This window comes from Gracilinanus agilis, chromosome 4, assembly GCF_016433145.1.
Source record: "Gracilinanus agilis isolate LMUSP501 chromosome 4, AgileGrace, whole genome shotgun sequence".
Lineage (NCBI taxonomy): Eukaryota > Metazoa > Chordata > Mammalia > Didelphimorphia > Didelphidae > Gracilinanus > Gracilinanus agilis.
The window spans coordinates 72,526,216-72,542,154 of NC_058133.1; positions in this window are offsets into that span (position 1 = coordinate 72,526,216).

The following is a 15,939-nucleotide window of genomic DNA, read 5'->3' on the forward strand; positions in this document are numbered from 1 at the left end:
AGGATGAGCTGAGCACTAGCCCCCTCGGTCTGGAGATAGAGCGCCTCCTAATTTTTTTGCACGTTGTGTCTCATAGCTCCCTAAAATCATTTACAAAGCGTGTGGACTTTCCGTTTCAGCTTGTAAAGGTGAGTAGACAAAGCCAAAACGCTTGCTTGTCTCCCGCGCCCAGGAGGCTGCTGGGAAGGTTACCTCAGGGAGAGCGCGGTGGAGGTTAGCAATTGATAGCTTTCCTTCCTGCCCTCTCCGTGGGTCTCTGCTACCAATCAAAATGTACCCGAGCCTAAGCCAAGTTCGCAAAAGCTGCTCCTCGCATCCAAGAGGAAGAGAGGAAGGAATTAACGGGGGCACTTAAGACGCGGTGGAAGCGTGTGCTGGGCACCGCTCGCCTGCCCCCTGGCCTTGGAATCTATACATTATTTAATGAGAAGGGAGACATACCGTAAATGAGCCAGAACAATAGCTAAAGGGGGAGGGCGGGCTTTTTTTTTTTTTTTTTTTAATTTCTCAGACTGTGCCCGTTAGTTTTGTTTCTTATTTAGGATACGGCATTAATCATGCTAATATTTTACAGCCCGGCTTTACACTTTAGTCATTACTTTAATCAAACCCATCAGCGAACGCAGGAGCACGCTACCAGGTGGGAATAGCTGCTACCGCTCGCTGTTAATTACTTTGCATTTTACAGCAATCAGCAGCCAGGGCTGAGATCATAATAAATTCATGACTTATGGGCCCATAAAATCATTACCGTAGGAAAATATGTTTTATCGGGGATTCGACGGGCGGCTGCTCAGAGAGAGATTTCTTGAAGGAAATGACACCCATGAAATTAAACTGATCCTCCCAGTCAGCAGAAATGCAAATTCGCAAACAGAGCCAGATTTTACCAGAGGAGAGAGGGGCCAGACTTGGTAGGGAGGGTGTTTTAGGGTGGAGCAACAGAAAGGAATGGACCAGGAGGTGGAGCGTCCTGAGGAAGGCTTGCCTCAGAGACAGTTCTTAAAGATTTCTGCATTGGGATTCTGAGAAGTCCAGTTCAAACTCTACTCTTGTGACCTGCCTTGAGAAAGTCACTTAGCTTCTCCTGGCCTCAGTGTCCTTATTTGTAGAAGGAAAGGGTTTGGACTAGAAAGCCTCTCCATTACCTTCTCGCCCCAGGTCCAGGAAGCTGAGACATAAGGAGATGAAGATGTTTCTTATGGCCTAGGCATCTGTCTGGCATCATAAAGCTGTTCGGTACTTTAGAGCTCAAAGGATCAGACATTGATTTAGAGCTGAAATGGACCTTATGAAGTCATTTAATCTAATCTCATTTCACAGGTGAGAATCCTGAAGCCTAGAAAAGTTGCCATGCTTTTTGTCTAAGGTCACACTAGTAGTAGGTGCATAGCCAAGATTTAAACCCCAAACTGCTGACTAAATTCATTCCTCTTCCCCTATATACCCAATAATCTCCAGGCTCAATCAAGGAAATTAGAAGACTTGCCAAAGATCACACAGATTCTAAATGGTGGAGTCACATCTAAAACAGGGTCTCTGACTTCAAATCCAGAGCTCTTTTCAGTAAAATAGGCTACTCGACCCACTTTCTCCTCCTTCCTACCAACTTCCTGCTCAGTCCAGAACTCATTGACAGCCTTTCAAGAGCCATGACACTCCATGCAAAGGGGCAATGAGTTGGGATTCTTGAGAAAGACTCACCTACCAACACCCAGAAAATTACACCCTGATAGAATTCAGGAAGAAGGGGGAAGAAGGTGACATTGATTCCGGGTCACTTCCCAATTTATTTTTTAGACAAGGCTAGGAAATAGGAAGCAGAAAGCACTTAAAATGGCCACCAGTGAACAGTGTTTCTGTGACCATGGAGGCTCTCCATTTTTCTAGATATATCCACACATACATACATATACAAATACATATGTATCCTAGGTTTTTGTTACCTTCAGTGATGGTTTGGGCCTTTCTGAAGGTTGTTTAGGGTCACCTTATAGGAAATGAGGGAACAATGAGGCCTTTGTGGTTAATTGGGGTTTGTTGATAGGTTTTTTTTTCCCTTTTGGCTGCTGTTTATTTGTTGTTTTTTTTTTTCCTCTTGTCTTTCTCCAACAATCCATCCTTGCCAGTTTATGTGGAAGGAACTATTTTCTTTATTTTCTTTTGTCTTTGCCTCTTCCAATTATGCTAGACAAACACAGACCATTATTTAGTGTTATTTAAGCATGAAATTATAACAGATCCTTTTAAATGCCAAGGCACTAAAAATAAGTCTCTTTATCAAGGCACACCAGGTCCAGATCTAGTTGCTCATTAATTTCTATAAATCAGACAAGATGAAATTCAAACAAAATCCAAGGGCTTTGGATTTGGGGATTTATTCATTCTTTCTGGGATTATCACAATCATTATTCTTCATTGTCATCATCATCAACTTACTCTCATCACAAATGCTTATTAAGTGTTGGTGCTGCCTTAGTTGAATAATGGAAAGGGGGAGAAAGAGGACTCTTAAAGCTATAAAAAAAAAAAAAAAAAGGAAAGAATAAGTACCACAGCAGAGGCAAATGTAACAAAGTAGTAAAGCCACAAATCAGTATTACAGGAAGATTATGAATCACAGAAATGGGAGCAGAACAAAACCAGGAAGACATCAGTCAGGTTCATGTCCCAGATCTCAGGAGGCAAAGACTTGGAGATTCAGGTGTACTAACAGGGTCTCTGGATATAATACCACAGAACTTGAGTTCTCTTATCTGTTACCCCTGCAAAATCAGGCAACATCAGGCTTTTTCTCTGAACCTCGGTTTCTTTGTAGATTATGTAATATCCAAAAAATTTTCCACATCAACATCCTATGATTTATAAGGAAAATGGTTTAGGTATTTTTTAGAATGAAAATTAATTCATATCACCTTAACCATAAGCCACCAAATCTCATATTCCTATTCAAGATGAGCCTTTTCTCCAAGGGCTAGAAAATCAAGGATCTGCCTGACTTAGGTCAATACCAAAATTGTCTAGGAACAGTTGGACCACATGCATGCTGGACTATAGCTACCTGTTATTAAGAAAAGAGGAATGTTTAGGTGAAGGGATCTTGGCTGCACTCCCAACTGTCACGGTGGCATTCAAGAATATCTACTATTCTTTGTAGCTATCAAGCCTCATGAGAAAACGATTCACTTCAGAAGCAAATGTGTCACTCGTTGCCCATGACTTAAAGGACCTAGGATACTTTATAATAGTGTAATACTTCTCTTACTTTGTCCCCCATTAAGAAACTTAAGGAAAATGTCTCCACTGAAAAATATAATAGGCTAGCACTAGCTCCAAAAGGCAAGCAGATGGTGACAATGGATTGGAAACATTTTAAATAAAAGAAAAAGAAAATAAATTTAATATGAAATCTGTGAATTCATGAATATGGATATACCCCACAATGATAATGATCTTGCTGCAACTATGTCTCCTTATCTTGTGCCTTTCTTGCCCATGTTCTCTCATATACCTGTGGAGTGTCTACTTTATGGTAAAGACCCTCCTCTAGGTCTTTTTGTTACTTTAAGATTACCACTATACTATATGGATTATCTACCTATTATCACTCACTCTTACTATATTCAATTCAACGGGACAAGCATTTAATAAGTTCTTATATTGTATTAGGAGCTGGGAATACAAAGAGAAAAATAAAAACAGTTCCTATCCTCAAAGTGCTTACATTCTACCAAGAGAAAACAACATGAGCACAGAGAAGGGAATTCAAAATATATACAGAATAAATACAATGTAATTTGGGGGAGGAGGCCCAGAAACTTGGGGATCAGAGAAGGTCTTATAGAAGAGTTAGCATTTGAACTGACTCTTGAAAAGAGCAAAGATTTCCAAAGAGTAAAGGTAAGAAAAGTATTCCAGGCCTAGAGATAATCTTTGTGAAGGTACGGAGGCAAGAGATAAAAAAAAAATAGTAAATAGGACTTTTAGCTAGGAGGGAGATTGTGTGAGAGGAACCAAATTATGAAGGTCTTTGACATCAGATTAGGAAGGGCATTAAATGTTAAACAGAGAAATCTATCTTTTATCCTAGAAGCATTAGGAAGCAACTGAAGTATCTCTAGCAGGGGAATGGCATGATAAAATGTGTGGTTTAGTCACATCAATTTAGCTGCTATGTAGAAAATGGAATAGAGAAGAAAAAGACAAGTCAGAGAAACTAATTGGAGGTTGAGCCAAGATAACAGAGAAATAAGAACTATAGCCCAACTCCTACAGCACAACATTTCCATAAAGCTCTAGAAAATGTATTGACTGAATGCTGATCAGAAAAACCAAGAAAAGGACTTCCAGGTTAAGATGGCTACAGTGTAGAAGGAACTTCATGATTCTTCCTACTACCAATCACAACAAAGTGTCTCAAAAGTACAAAAATTTGCCACAGGGCGAAGACTTGCAGGTAGGCAGGATTTGGTCATTTCCATGCTATGAGGGAATAAAATTAAACCTACCAAAGGGTGAGATGATCACCCATACATACACCACCTAACACACCAGAGTCAGAGTGAAGTGCCAGAAAATCTCTAAATTCTTGGGAGCTGAAGTCTTACCTATAAGGACAAGACAAAGCCTTGGTAGTGAGACCTGGCAGCCGTGGAGCACAGGAGGCTACCCAAAGCAGATGCTGTAGAGACTAAAAAAAATAGCCTCAGGACAAAAATCACTCTGTAGCTCACTATACCAAGTACTGCCTGCCCTCCTCACATATGCTTCTGGCTGAGAAGGGAAGATAAAACTAACACAGCAATGGCCACCAACACCCAAGAACTACAATCCACAAATACCAAAAAAAGTAAGATATAACAGAGAAAGCCTCTGGCATTGGATAATTTCAATGGAAAAAAGAAGCAGTGTACAGAGGCGATACCAAAGAATAACAAACAAACACATTCAGACTTTCAAAAAAAATGGAAATTGGTCACAAGCTCTCGAGGAACTCAAATTGAAGTTCAAGAATCAAATAAGAAAGATGGAGGAACAATGGGAAGATAAGTGGGAAAAAGAAATGCAAGTAATTAAAAAGGAAAATAATAGTATAAAAGACAAAATCTCCCACTTGGAAAAAAAAGGCACAGAAATCACATGAAATAATAAGCAAATTGGAGACCAGAATTGACCTGCTGGAAGCCATGAAAAGCAGGTTAGATCAAACTTAAAAGGAAAATCAAAAGATCATAGCTGAAAATCAGTCTTTAAAGACTAGAATTAGGCAAGTAGTAGCTAATGATCTCATAAGACAGCAAGAATTAATAAAGTAAATTCAAAAGAACAACAAAAGAGAAGGAAATATGAAATATCTCATTGAGAAGATTACAGTCAAGGAAAACAGGTCCAGGAGACACAATTTGAAAATCATAGGTCTAACTGAAAACATAGGGGAAAAAAAACAGAGTCTTGACATTATATTACAAGAAATAATCCAAGAAAATTGCCCTGATATTCTTGAACAAGAGGGCAAAATAGACATTGAAAGAGTTCATAAGTTACCCTCTATATTAAATCCTCAGAAGATGATCCCCAGAAATGTAATTGCCAAATTCAAGAGCTTACAAGCCGAGGAGAAAATATTGCAAGAAACCAGAAAGAGACAATTCAGATATCAAGGAGCCCCAGTCAGGATTACACAGGATCTGGCAGCTTCCACATTAAAGGACCACAAAGCTTGGAATATGATATTTAGAAAGGGAAGAGAATTGGGTCTACAACCAAGGATCACCTATCCATCAAAACTGACTACATATTTCCAGGGGAAAGTATGATCATTTAATAAAATAGAAGATTTCCAAATATTTGTAAAAAATAAGACCAGAACTAAATGAAAAATTTGATGTTCAAATACAAAATTCAAGAGAAACATGAAAAGGTGAACAAGAAAGAGGGAAAAAAATTTTAAGGACTTCAGTAAGGTCAAATTATTTATATTCCTGAATGGAAAAATTATATTTACAACTCTCAAAAACTGTTTTCACTATCATAGTAGTTAGAAGAAATGATTCCAAGGTAGAGGTTGGGGTACTAAGTAGTTTAAGATGATATGTTAAAAAAGGGGGGGTAGAGATAGAAGATAGCACCAAGAGAAATTTGAATGAAAAAGACAATTGACCTAAAGAAGATTCCAGTCCCTTTACTGGCACTGGGTGCGGGTCTCTTGTTGCAATCCCCATAAGCAGTTCTGAGTCACAGATCCAGACCTGAGAGGAGCACTAGTTCACTAATGCTTTAAGCAGCAAGAATTCAAGAAGCCTAATTATATTTCCAGGGCAGAGAAGAGTACTTTTGGTCATTCACAAAGCAGAGAAGAGGTCAGTAAAGCAATGATTACAATACTCCTTAGACTATACCACTTTAGAAGAACCAAAAACCTACATATCACTAGAACTAGGTCTGAAAACAGCAGCAAAAAAGATCTAGCACTTGGGACAGTGCCTCACTGACTCCAGGAATACAGCCTAATCTTAGTATGGATGCTATAGCTCAAGAAATAGGTTGGAAAAATTAGCAAACAACAAAAACAAAAAAGAACCTAATCATAGAAAGCTATAGAACCCAGAAGACAATGAATCTAAAACCACTACATGCAAAACTTCAAAGAAAAATGTGAATTTTGTCAAAGACCCCCCCCAAAAAATATCCTAGAAGAACCCAATAAGAATTTTAAAATAAAATAAGAGAGTTAGAAGAACTGTTGCAAGAAAATTATGAAAAGGGTCAAAAATTTGGTAAAGATGGGATTAAAAATACTGAAGAAAATAAAACATTCAAATGGAAAAAGAAGCACAAAATCTCATTGAAGTTAATTTCTTAAAAAGTAGAATTGGGCAAGGGGAAGCTAATGCTTCCATAAGACATTAAGCTACAATAAAACAAAGTTAAAAGAATTAAAAATGAAAGAAAATATGAAATATCTCATTGGAAAAAATAGTTGACCTGGAAAATAGATACAGGATAGATCATTTAAGAATTATAGGACTACCCGAAAGCCATATTATTTTAAAAGTCTACAAATCATATTTCAAGAAATTATCAGAAATAACTGTCCTGACATCCTAGAAACAAAAGGTAAAATAAAAATTAGGAAAATATCTTGATGATCTCCTGAAAGAGATTCCAAAATAGAAATCCCTAGAAATATTAAAAACAAGTTTCCAAAGCTCCCAAGTCAAGGAGAAAATATTGCAGGCATCCAAAAAGAAGACTGTAGATTCATAGCCAGGATAACACAAGATTTAGCAGCTTCTACATTAAAGGATCCAGAGGACTGGAAATGTGATATCCCAGAGAATAAAGACTAATCTACTCAGAAAAACTGAGTATCAACCTTCAGGTGAGAAAATGGATCTTCAAGGAAATTAGGACTTTCAAGCATTCCTGATAAAAAGACCAGATATGAAAAGAAAATTTGACTTTCAAATACAAGATTCATAAAAAGGTAAGCATGAAAGAGAACTCAAAAGAGATTCATTAAAGCTAAACTGCTTACGTTCCTTCCTGGGAAGATGATACTTGTAACTCCTAAGAACTTTAGCATTTTTAGGATTATAGACAGAGGACATAGGTATGAATTGATTATAATGGAATGATTTTTTAAAAGTTAAACTAAGTCAAAGAAAGAATTATATACTGGAAGATGGGGGAAGGGAGTGGTAGAATGCAATAAATTATCCTAAATAAAAGAAGTATGAAGGGAAGAGATTTTATAGTGAAGGGGGAAATTGAAGAAAGGTAACACTTGAACCTTATGTTCATCAGAATTAGCTAGAAGAGGAAAGAGTATACACACACAGTTGAATATAAAAATCTTTCTTGCCCTATAGGGAAGTAGGAGAGTAAGGGGATAACAGAAAGGGGGAAGAAATAGAATGGAGGGTAGATTGGGGAGCAAGACAAAGAGAAAGAGAGGAAAAGGGAGACAGAGAGACAGTAATAAGAAGGGCAGGGAAGAGAAAACGGGAAATACATGGTTAGTAATCATAAATGTGAATATGAATGGAATAGTTTCTCATAAAGAGATGATGGTACCAGAGTGGATTAAAATACAAGAATATGACAAGTTGTTTAAAAGAAACACGCTTGAAACAGAGACACAAATACAGAGTTAAAACACAGGACTTGAGCAAAATCCATTATGCATCAGCTGATGTTTAAAAAGAAAGCAGGAGTAGGAATCATGATTTCAGACAAAGCAAAAACAAAAATTGAAATAATTAAAAGAGATATCAAAGAAATTATATATTGCTAAAAGATACCATAGACAGAGAAGTAATATCAGTACTAAATGTATATGCATCACTGATATAGTATCCAAATTCTTAAAGGAAAAGTTAAATGGGTTATAGAAGGAAATACTAAAACTATATTAGTGGAGGATCTCAAATTTTCTCTTTCAGAACCAGATAAATCCAATCAAAAATAAACAAGAAAGAAGTTAAAAAGATGAATAGGATTTTTTAAAAGTTATATATAATAGACCTCTGGAGAATATTGAAAGGGAATAGAAAAGAATACACTTACAGTGGGCAGCTGGGTTGCTCAGTGGATTGAGAGCCAAGCCTAGAGATGGGAGGCCCTAGGTTCAAATCTGACCTCAGACACTTCCCAGCTGTGTGACCCTGGGAAAGTCACTTGATCCCCATTGACTACCCTTACCACTCTTCTGCTTTGGAGCCAATACATAGTATTGACTCCAAGACGGAAAGTAAGGATTTAAAAAAAAAAAAAAAAAAGAATACACGTACACAAACATTAACAATGAATTAGGGCATTTAAACCTCATAACCAAATGCAGAAAAGTAGAGATATTAAATGCATTTTTTCAGATCATAATGCAATAAAATTTACATACAACAAAGGATCATGGAGACATAGATTAAAAATTAATTGGAAACTAATCTAATCTGAAAGAATGAGTGAGTAAAAAAAAAACAGAACAAAGAAATAATCAATAATTTCATTAAAGACAATGACAGCAATGGTAAAGACTTTCAAAAATTTGAGAGACGCAGCCAAAGTGGTACTTAAGGGAAGTTTTTATCTCTAAATGCTTGCATCCATAAAACAGAGAAAGAGCAAACCAATTATTTGGGCATGCAACTAAAAAACTAGAAAATGAACATATTAAAGATCCACAGTTAAACACCAAACTGGAAATATTGAAAACTAAATGAAAGGTTTATAAAATTGAAAGTAAGAAAACCATTGAATTAATAAGTAAAACAAGCAGCTGGCTTTATGAGAAAAAAACCAATGAGATAGATAAAGCATTGTTTCAATTGATTAAGTAAAAAGAAGAAAACCAAATTAGCAGTATCAAAAATAAAATAGTTCAATTTATTGCCAATGAAGCGGAAATTAAAACAATTGTTAGGAGCTATTTTGCCCAATTATATGCCAATAAAACTGACAATCTAAGTGAAATGGATGAATAATTATAAAAATATAAACTACCCATATTAACAGAAGAGGAAATAGAACATTTAAATAATCCTACTTTAGAGAAAGAAATTGAACAAGCCATAAATAAGGTCCCTAAGAAAAAATCCCCAGGACTAGATGGATTTACAAGTGAGTTCTACCAAGCAATTTATGAACAATTAACTCTAACAGAATATAAACTATTTGGAAAAATAGCCAAAGAAGGAATTCTACCAAATTCTTTTCATGGCATAATGAACTAAATAAAAAAAAGAGCAAAAACAGAAAAAGAAAACTATAGACTAATTTTCCTAGTGAATATTGATGCAAAATTTAAAAAAATACTAGCAAGGAGTTTATGACAATATTTCACAAAAACCATACATTATAATTATGTGAGTTTTATGAGTGGAATGTAGGGTTGGTTCAATGTTAGGAAAACTATCAGCATAATTGACTATACAATAACAAAAACAACAAAAATCCCAGTTACTTAATTGATGTAGAAAAAGTTGACAAAATACAACACCTATTCCTATTAAAAACAATGGAAAGTATAGAAATAAATGGAGCTTTCCTTAAAATAATAAGTAACTATCTAAAACCATCAGCAAACATTATCTGTAATGGAGATAAATTAGAAGTTTTAAGAGCAGAGGTGAAGCAAGGATGTCCACAATCATCACTATTATTCAATCTTGTAATATATACTGAATAAAATTCTTTGATTTTAGTTTTAAGATATTAATTTATTAATCAGTTGCTCAAGAAAATCTTACTAGACAATGTACTTCCTCAGAATCTGAACAGACTGTAGAACTCAAGCAGGTCAGAAGGTTGGGGGCCCAAAAGAAAGAAGGACTTGAGCAAGAGCAGTCAGGAAGCTAGGCTGGTCCTAAGAGAATGGAGGAACTAAACAACCAGGTAGGAGAGCTGGGCAGGCTGACAGGCCAACTTCCTAACTGATGTCATCACTCAGTCCCTCCCCAGGACATCTCTAATTGGAGAAAAGTCACAACTCAATCACTAGAAGAGGGTCTTCAGGCAGCCAACCCTGCAGCTGCTTGAATGGCTAAACAAGACAAACTTCCCAATATGGTGGCCCACAGACAAACAAGGAGCAGGTCTCCATCCTGCCTGTCAAAGATTTAATTAAAAGAAGAGAGGGCTCGTCCCATTTTCATAGCCTGGAGGGAGAAACTATTTGATCCCAAGGAGGTAGAAAAGATTTTTGAATAATATCCCAATTCAACATTCATTTTCCATAACTAAAAATGCTAAGTATAGCAATCAGAGAAGAAAAATAAATTAAAGAATTAGAATAAGCAATGAGCAAACAAAACTTTCAATTTTTGCAGAAAATACAATGGTATTTAGTGAGTCATAGAGAAGCAACTAAAAAATTAGTCAAAATAATTAAATTCAGCAAAGTTGCAGGTTATAAAATAAATTCATATAAAACTTCAAATTTTTTTCATATTATCCACAAAATCCTGATGGATAAAGAAATTCCATTTAAAATAAATGTAAACAATATAAAATACTTGGGAGCCTGCCTGTCAACACAAATCCAGGAACTCTATGAACACAAATATAAAACATTTTTCACACAAATAAAGTCAGATCTAAATAATTGGAGAAATATTAATTGCTCCTGGGTAGACAGAGACAATATAATAAAAATGACAATTTTATCTAAAGTTAATTTTCTTATTCAGTGCTGTACCAATCAAACTACCAAAAAAAAAAAAATGATTTCACAGAGCTAGTAAAAAGTAACAAAATTAATTTGGAAGAACAAATGTTTAAAAATATCAAGGGAATCAATGAAAAATAATGAAAGAAAATACCAGTATCAGTTCTCAAAATGTATTAAAAGACAGTAATCCTCAAAACAAAATAGTGCTGGCTAAGAAACAGTGGTGGATCACTGGAATAGATTAGATACACAATATATCATAGTGTTTGAAAAACATAAAGAGTCAAATATGTGTGATAAGTACTCACTATCTGATAAAAATTGCTGGGAAAATTAGAAAGCAGTTTGGCAGAAACTAAGTATAGAACATACATCACACTGTATACCAAGATAAAGTCAAAATGGGTATATAATTTAGAGATAAAGAGGGATATCATTATAAGCAAATTAGGGGACCATGCAATATATCACTTGCCATATCTGTGGATAAGGGATAAATTATGACAAAACAAGAAATAAAGAGCATTAAGGGAAATAAAATGGATAATTTTCATTGTTATATTAATTTACATTGCATGATATTTGCACAAATATTCTAATGAATCCAAGATAAGCAAGAGAGCAGAAAATGGGGAGAAATTTACAGCAAGTTTCTCAGATAAAGGCCTCATTTGTCAAATACATGGAGACTTGGGTCAAATCTATAAAAATGCAAGTCATTCTCCAATTGATAAATGATCAAAGGATATGAACAGGCAGTGTTCAGATAAAAAAAATCGAAGCCATCTATAGTCATACGAAAAGTGTTCTAAATCACTTTTGATTAGATAAATGTAAATTAAAACAATTTTGAAGTACCACCTCACTCCAATCAAATTGGATAATATGACAGAAAAGGAAAACGACAAATGTTGGAAGAGATGTAGGAAAATTGGTATGCTAATGCCCTATTGATGGAGTTGTGAACTGATCCAACCATTCTGGAGAGCAATTTGGAACTCTGCTGAAAAGCTACAAAACTTTGCATACCCTTTGATCCAGTAATATCAGTGCTAAATCTGTAAACCAAAGAGACTTTTTTAAAAGGAAAAGGACCTATATATACTAAAATATTTATAGCAGTTCTTTTTTATGGAAAAGAAAACTGATTGAATGCCCATTAGTGGGATAGAATACTATCTTTCTGTAAGAAATAATAATTAAGGTATTTTCAGAAAAACCTGGGAAGACTTATATGAATTGATGTCAAATGAAATGAGCAGACCCAAGAGAACATTGAACATCATAATAGTAATATCGAATGATAATCATCTGTGAATGTTTTAACTGTTCTCAGCAATACAATGATCCAAGATAATTCTGTGGAGCCAGAGATGAAAATTACCCTCAGAATAAGATCTGTTGGAATCTGAATAAAGATTGAAACACTTTTTTTTATTTTTATTACTTCTTCATATTGGTCTGTTTTCTTTCACAATGTGGTTAATATGGAAATATATTTTGCATGACTTCATATGAGTAGTCTATATTAAATTGTCTTCTCAGGTAGGAAGGAGAAAAGGGAGACAAGGAAAGAATTTAGAATTCAATTTTTTAAATGAATAATAAAAATGTATTTTATGTGTAATTGAAAAAATATATTAAAAAATGATCATACTAGGGGGCAGCTGGGTAGCTCAGTGGATTGAGAGTCAGGCCTAGAGACGGGAGGTCCTAGGTTTAAATCTGGCCTCAGACACTTCCCAGCTGTGTGACCCTGGGCAAGTCACTTGACCCCCATTGCCTACCCTTACCACTCTTCTGCTTTGACTCCAAGACAGAAGATAAGGGTTTTAAAAAAAAAATGATCATACTAGATGGGAAGGAGAAAAGAAATGAGATCTGTGGAGGAAAGATCAGGAAATAGAATAAACAGCTTGGAAGATAAGGGACAAACTTTACTCAGGAAAATAGTGCTCTAAAAATTATAACTGATCAAATAGAAGCTAATGACAATGACTCAGAAAACAAATATTGAAACACAAAGTCAAAAAGACTGAAAAATATAAGAAAATGTAAGTTATTACATAGCAAAAATTACTAATATGAAAAACAATTTGAGGAGAAAGAATTTAAGAATTCTTAAACCACCTGAAAGCTATGACCAAAAGGCTGATATATTTCAAAATTTTATTTTTTAATACTGTCCAGATTTCGTAGAAGCTGAAGCCAAGTCTTAAATAGATATAATCCGCCCCCTGAAAGACATCCCAAAATTAAAAGTTCCAGAGTTTCCTAGTCAGAGAGAAAATATTACAAGCAGACAGAAAGAAGTCAAGTGCCTCAGAGCCACAATAATAAATGCAAAATTTAGCAGTAAACACTATGAAGAAGCAGAGAGCTTGATTTCAGAAGGCATATGTCTAGGCTTACAACCAAGAATAAGTTACCTAGAAAAACAGAATAATCCTACAGGGGATCAAATGGACCTCTAATGAAATAGATGAGTTCTAAGCAATCCAAAGCTAGGCTAGAAACTAGAATTGACTAGAAACTGAAATAGAAAGATACAAGTCAAGTGAAATGTAAAAAGGTAAACAAAAGTAATCGATCCTAAGAATAAACTGTCTATATTTTAGTATGAGGAGATAATAAATATATCATCAAGGGTAATAAAAGATGTTTAATTAGAAGGTGTGGGTCTGCTTCTATTATGTTTTTATGCTGTTAAAAAAAAGGAAAGGAAAGGGAGGGGAAGAGGAATACACCAGGATGTGACAGAATGGAGAAAATTATATCACCTGCAAAAAGTCCATACAAAAAAAAGGAGGCAAGTAGAAACATTTGAATTTCACTATCATCTGAACTACTCAAAGGAGAGAAAAAACATACAGAGCTATATATATGCTCAGGCAGTTGGGTACCAAAATAAATTTCACTCACTAGGGAAATAACTGAAAAAAGGGGGAGATAAAAGAGAGAATATGCAAAACAAACTTTTAAAGAATGGAGAGGAATTGAGGCAGCTAGAAGGTTCAGTGGATGGGGAGCCAGACCTGGAGTTGGAAGGATCTGGGTTGAAATCTGTACTTTAGAGACTTCCTATCTATGTGACCCTGGGCAGATCATTTACTGCTTCTCTGCCTTTGAACTGATACTTAGTATTGATTCTAAGACAGAAGATAAGAGTTAAAAACATGAATCATGTAAAAAAAATTTTAAATAAATAAAAGAAAAAAGAAGAAAAATGGATAAGGAACATAAATAAGGAAAAGTATAAGATAATAGGATGGAGAGAATTAACAATAATAATCTTAACTATGAATGCGAATGTGATGAACTCACTGATAAGATGTGAGAGAATAACAGACTGGATTAGAAAGCAAAATCCAACAATATGTTATTTACAAGAAACAGTATTTTAAACACAAAGATGTAGAGTTAAAATAAGGAAATAGGGCAGAATCGATTGTGTTTCAGCTATTAAAAATGACAGGTAACAATCATAATCTAAGTCAAAGTAAAAGCAAAAATAGACACAATTAAAAGAGATAAGTAGAAAAATTATATTTTGCTGACACGAATAATATTTTATATATAATAATTTAATAAATATGTGTAATTTAATAAATTAATATCAGCACTAAATATATTTGTTCCAAATGGCATAGCATCTAAACTCTTATGGGAAAAGTTAAATTAAATATAATGGAAAATAGTGAAATTATTATAATAAGGGGGCAGCTGGATAGCTCAGTGGATTGAGAATCAGGCCTAGAGACAGAAGGTCCTAGGTTCGAATCTGGCCTCAGATGCTTCCTAGTTGTGTGACCTTGGGCAAGTCACTTGACCCCCACTGCCCACCCTTACCACTCTTCCACCAAGAGCCAATACACAGAAGTTTAAGGGTTTAAAAAATTTTTTAAATTAAAAAAATTTTTAAAAAGAAATTATTATAATGAGAGATATCTACTTACTCCTCTCAGATCTAGACAAATGTGATGAAGAAAATAAAAAGGCATGAAGGGTTTGAATGGAATATTAGAAAAATTAAATATGATGAATCTGTGGAAATTATTGAATAGAAAGAATATATTTATTTATCAACTATGATCTTCACAATAACTGGTCACTAATGGAGAACATAAAAACATCATAAACAAAGATAGAAAATCAATGTTTGTAGACCATGACATGTATGAAAGTATGGTTAATAAAATGACTTTGAAACAAAGATTAAAAATTAATTGGACTAAACAATTTAATCCTAAAGAATGGGTAGATCAAAGAACAAATCACAGAAACAATTATTTCATTTAAAATGATGACAAGAAAATAATATACCAAAATATTGGAGAGGCTGCCAAACCAGTACTCTATAGATTTTCATCTATAAAGAGAAAAAAAATCAGATCAACGAATATGTAATACAACTTTAAAAAAAAAACCTTAGGGGCAGCTAGGTAGCTCAGTGGAGTGAGAGTAAGGCCTAGAGACAGGAGGTCCTAGGTTCAAACCCGACCTCAGCCACTTCCCAGCTGTGTGACCCTGGGCAAGTCACTTGACCCCCATTGCCCACCCTTACTACTCTTCCACCTATGAGACAATGCACCAAAGTACAAGGGTTTTAAAAAAAAAAACCTTAGTAAACTACCAAATGAAAAACAGTCAATTAAAAACCAAAATAAAAATTCTGAAAATTAGAAAAAATTATCAAAATTAAAAGAAAAATAATATTAATACATGAAATGAAAAGCAAGTTTTTATTTTAAATAATAAAATGGATAGACAAT